Here is a 5,600-nt window from a genome sequence, read left to right on the forward strand (position 1 = left end):
TGACACCAAACTGGCCAAAACCGCTAGCAGCTGGAAGAAGGAATTCAGAATCATCTTACATTGATCCATACAAGAAATAATCTAAGATCAAGGAGGTGAACTTCAATAACAAAAAGCAAAAAAATACTACATATTGGAATTTGAAATCAAGTACATGAATTCAAAATAGCCAAATAATCAGAAAGTGATCACATGTGGATAGCAAATCAAAGCTAAATGTCTATCAGTAGCAACATGCTGCTGCAAAGGAAGTAAATCTAATTCTAGGCCATTAAAAGTGGCATTGCATATAAAATCTGGAAAGCGATCATTGCACTTGGCGCAGTCAAAGTATACATCGTAACTGAATGGGATTGATTCTGTCCACATGCAAAGCCCTGGAAACTCTTCCTTGCGGTCAAGTGTTGTTAATGAGCTAATTTTTTATTCTCTCAACTTTTAGTAGTAGTAAGCACAAACCAAAGTAAAACACCAAGGCTGGCCACACAACCTAAGTTCAAAGTCCATGATTGCTCTAATCATACAATACATCTATGATATTTTATAACACAGTGTAATATGTAATCTTATACAGCTTATTTACTATCATGCAGTTTTACTGTGCAACTGCTAAGTTTCTAATCTCCTGAGAAGTCTTTGCAACAAGCGAAGTTGAGTCAACTTGAGAACTTCTGATAAGGTAAAATGTATAAATTATTTGCAAAAAGGGAGATAAATGCATGATGGTAAAACTCATATTCACTACTCACTAATCATTCCCCTTACAAAAGTTGGTAGTTCACATTACAGCTTTTTGAGGATTGTCTTAAAGAAAATAAAGCCAAGGTTGTGTATTTTCTGTGAATATGTATGTTTGACCAATCAATCGATCTATACATGTGTCTCTTTGCTTGTGTTGCTTAGCTTGCGGAATTTGGCTGAACAGTTCTGCTTGTAATATTTTACATAACTACAGGTACTCAAATGTTCCTAAGAGCAACTGTCATTTGAAGGTGGAGAGGGTCTTCTGGTTCTTCTCTTAGCGCTATTAAACTCACGTTCTGCATTTCTAGAAAGATGCACATACTCGTAGGCCACAAAAGGAGATATTTACTGAGCTGCCCAGGGACATGTGAGGGTAAGGTCGAGGCAGACAGTAATTCCCTACTGCAAGAATTTAATGCATGTAACTATTTTAAGTAAATGTCACATGCTTGGGTTCACTATGAAGATCAATTTGCAGTAACTTTCTCTTGTTTCTTCAGCCTGACTTCCAACTTATGTTAGGCAGAACAGTTGCAATATTGCATTTCCTCTGTTATTAAACAGAACTGAGCTCAGGGGTTGCGATCCCAAGGAACACTTTTAAATAGTAGTTCTAGAGTATGCTATTTCCCGCAGAAGAGGGAGTTCTGTGTTGTGAGGGCAATTGTGCTATGGTGAAGAATTGTAAAGTGCTTGTGCCTCTTCCCCCCTCCTCTGCCAAATTCTGTATGCTGCTTCACGTTCTTTAATTTGTGTCTGCCTGTCAAAGCCCTGAATCCCACATATACTTTTGCCTCCTGAACAGCATCTCTATTGCATAGCTTCACAGCATATGGACGAGGCAGTAGTTTAGTGGTTTACCAGTCCTATTTTGCCTGCCCAAGGTCCCATCCCTTCCTCCCCACAAACATGTACATACACTTCACAGAGATCCCTGTATGGATTGGGAACAGATTGGATTTAAGAGCCCATAAGCTTAGCAGATCTGGAATCATACCTAAGTTACAGACCCGTGAAGTCCTGCTTTACGTAACAGATTCAGGTCCAATTTCATGGCCAGCTTAAGCTAGCACTAGCTGGCACCACTGCTGAAAGAAGTATCTACCCCCTTCACCTGTCCTTGATTGACCCCATCTATTGTGCCAATAGAAGTTTCTGGCACTGGTTCACTCAAAAAAGACTTGCTTCTGATCACACCCTCCTGATGATTCTTCCAAAAAGAACTTTTGTGTTCAATTTTTTTCCCCCACACCCAACGCTGTAAAGAATCGCACAATGACCTGACTATGCAAAAAGCCACAAACCTGGTCTAAACTCCCAGTCCTTCAACTTACCCCATGTCTGTGCTTAGCTTCATGTGCTGGGGACAGTTTACTGACATTTATGTGTCTAAGATAAGGGCAAAAATTCTTACCTCAAAGAGAGGAAATATTTAACAGCAGCAGCTATGTTTCAGCTGTGCAGAAACTTAAAGTTCCTCACACAATATGAGCAAGAAAAAAATAGCATGAAATAAAATCTCTTCCAGTCCCATTTTTGCTTCTGTTGTCAAGAAGTAGTAAGGCAGAAAGGATCCTCTTTCTCACTGAAAAGCCAATGAGTTAAAAAAACACACTATGGATGATAAACTTTTTGGAGGGCTTTGAATGAGGGCTGCTTTGTGTTCTGCAGCACAGTAGATACGTGTGTAATCTGAACACTAACCACCCTGCTTTGTCTGTCACTGCTGCTAAGGACAGACTGAGGAACATAAAGGAAGGAAGGGACAGTCATCTGTGCTTCTCCAGTGCTGTGGGATCCCTTGGGGCAGTCCGAGGATCCTTTTGTAAATTTTATCTCAAGAGGAACCAGGCTTCAGGCCCACCAGAGGCCTGTGGCACAGCACCCCAGGGCTGGCAGGGGGAGGGCAGTTGGGCAGGGATTTTGCCAGCTCTGTGGAGAAGCAAAGGACAGCCTTCCTCGAGCAGCGATCCTCCCCAGCCTGTGAGAAGCTGAGGCTGGTGTCTAGGTGTTTTAGTGCTGATCGTGTCCTTCCTTAGCAGTCAAATCAGTACAGCCGGTATTGTTTTGGAAGTGGGACAGGGTACGAACAGAGCAGCTGGATTTCAAAACTGGCTATAAGTGAGTATGAACTGAGGTTTCAAACTTTTTTGGATTTATAAGCCCACCAAAATCATATGAAGGTGTAAAAAGTCTAAGCCTTTGCACAACAGGTTTACAGCCAAATACTTTAATTCTTGCTATGCCAGAAACACCCAGTTCACTGGTGCTGTATGAAACATAAGAAAATTCTCTTGATTTTATTATATTTTAGCTCCTGATTAATCCACTTAAGTGTGAAATGGTATATCTGCCCTTAATTCCTAGCTGCATCATTTGCAGGTCATGTAAGTAGCAACTTAATCATCACCCATGCTTGTAGATCATCCTTCCCAGCCTAAATGTGTGATTGTGAGAGTTTTTGAGATATTTCAAGAGCAAGTATTATTCAAAACTCATTTATAACTAGAAATAGAATGGTTTTATTTTTCTTTTACTGAGCATATCTTTGGCTGCCAAAGGAACATACTAAACTAGCTGCCCTATTCCATCATATACAGGAACACAGATGAATGTACTGTGTAAAAAATAGCCTACTTTTAAACAGGGATATGCTTGCCACATCTGAGATTGACTCTGTCTCTCTGCCCACTTAAAAGGGTCCTTAAAATTCTAAATGTTTTTTAAATAGTGTAAACCTCATAATTAGATTTAAGCTGAACCTTTTCTCATGATGGTGGTATTACAAAATCAGCATTTAGAAAAGAAAAAATTCTTTTTGGTCATACAGCATGGTTCTTTCCGGTGTATCAGAAATGTCTTGTATCTTTCTGGTGTTAAATATTAATTTGGACCACTCTTCCTGTCAAAATTAGTAAATGCAAATCTCTTTTTCAACAGCAGATATCAATCAAGGTGTAATGACTGTTATTTCTGTATTTCTGAGCCTACTGAGGGAAAAAAATAAGGCACAAAACCCTCAGTGTTCCCTCAGACATCCATCATCTTGTGCTTCTCAACACTTGATCCTTCAGTTATTCTAAATGCTAAAAGACATCAAACTCTCTAAGAGGTGGTTCCTGATCCACAGAAGCAAGCTAGAACAACTGATAGGCAACACACTCCCATTGCAAACCTGCAAGGGAGAGCAGCTCTGATGGAAGTTGCAAAACACACAGATGAGGCTAGTAATAAGGACTGGAGGCAGGTGGGTGGGGAGGTGGGCAGGCTAGGATTGGGGCTTTTTTTTGTATTTGTGGCTTTGCTGTTGTTTTTCACCTCCACTGGAGAACATGGGTTTTTATATGTTTCTGTTTTTCATCAAGTTCAACATGAAAAACACACTACAGGACAGCCTATCTGAAAAACACCATACCTTGATGTGATAAAGTAAGAGCTGCTCCAGTTAGTTTCAATTATCCAAATTGGTGGTGCTCTTGTTTAATAATGTTTCTGCTAATGGCAAGAACGCCAAGATAGTTATAAGGAGGACTTTTCTGAAGAGGATGTATATATGCACTTACATGGTTGAACTGTTATTTTGTTCAGAAATCTCCATTTCCATGCATTCAGCATTCAACTGCTTTAACTAAAATACAGTTTAATTTGCACCAGCTGTAAAATTCCAGTTGTATTTGAGTGGGAATGGACCTGTCACATAGTTGAAGAGACATTTTTAACAATGTATCCATGCTGTTTACCTTCTAGTGTGATACAGCCCAGATACACGTTCAAGTTAAGGATGTGTAAGTACTATGAAGCACAAGTATATCTCAGTTAAAGAGTTGAGCAGCCCACCAGGGACTAAATTTTAAGAAGTACTATTTTACGGAAATAGGTTTTGCAGACTTACTTTTAAGCAACTTCTGTGTAACACATTAAGTTACATGTAATATGAAATGTGCAATGAGACAAATGATATTTAAACAGTAGTTCTTCAATTGCAGGAGAGTTGTAGAATACGCTTTTGTTGAGGGAGGCTGTATTTGAAAGGTCAATTAGGAGAAAGCATAAGTAACGAGTTTTTTTGTCTCAGTGTGTGGTAAAATGATGCTGCATGATTATAGTCAGGTCCGTGGAGGTACTGGCAAGTTTTAGTGATGTTGATTATTCTAAACTTTAGCTCGCATCGAGCAGAAGTGGGCTGGGCACCAGCTTGCTACACACACCTGCTTGAGCAGCCCTCCGCTGAGCGAAGGCCAGGCGACAGGTGGGACAAGCGGCTGCCCCTCACGGAGCGGGAAGGCCCTGCCGCCCGCCCGGCTGTGCCCCAAGGGGCTCTTGCGGGCCGCCCCACCACGGCGGGCTCTTACCGGCTGCTCCGCCAGCTCCTTCCGCCGCGGAGGCTGCGCTCCCGCAGAGGGACGGGGAGGGCGGGCCCGCGGTGTGCGGCCGTTTTCGCGGGCGGGCGGCCCGCCCGGGCCCGGCGCTCCCGCCCCGCGGAGGCCGTCTACCGGCCAGTACTAACCCACTCTCTCCCGTCCGCCCCGGTCACGCGCGCTGCAGGGCAAGGAGGCGGGGAAGGGGCCAGGCCGCCCTCACTGCCACTGCTACTGCCGCCCCCCCCCGTCCCCGCTCCACGGGGCGCAGCCAGCGCGCACAAGCCCAATTATAGCCGTGCGCGGGGCTCGCGCGCCGCCCGGCCAATCAGGCGAAGGGCCTCTCCCCCCCGCCCGAGCCGTCCCGTGACTGCGCGCGCCACCCCCCCCCGCCCCCCGCCCGCGCCGGCCGGCGGCGGGGCCGGCCCGCAGCGCACGAGGCCGGCCCCCGAGCGGCGATAGGCGGTTGGGCCGTGCCGCGGGGGCGCGGCTCTCCGC

The sequence above is a fragment of the Harpia harpyja genome, chromosome 7, assembly GCF_026419915.1.
Source record: "Harpia harpyja isolate bHarHar1 chromosome 7, bHarHar1 primary haplotype, whole genome shotgun sequence".
In the NCBI taxonomy this organism is placed as follows: Eukaryota; Metazoa; Chordata; class Aves; order Accipitriformes; family Accipitridae; genus Harpia; species Harpia harpyja.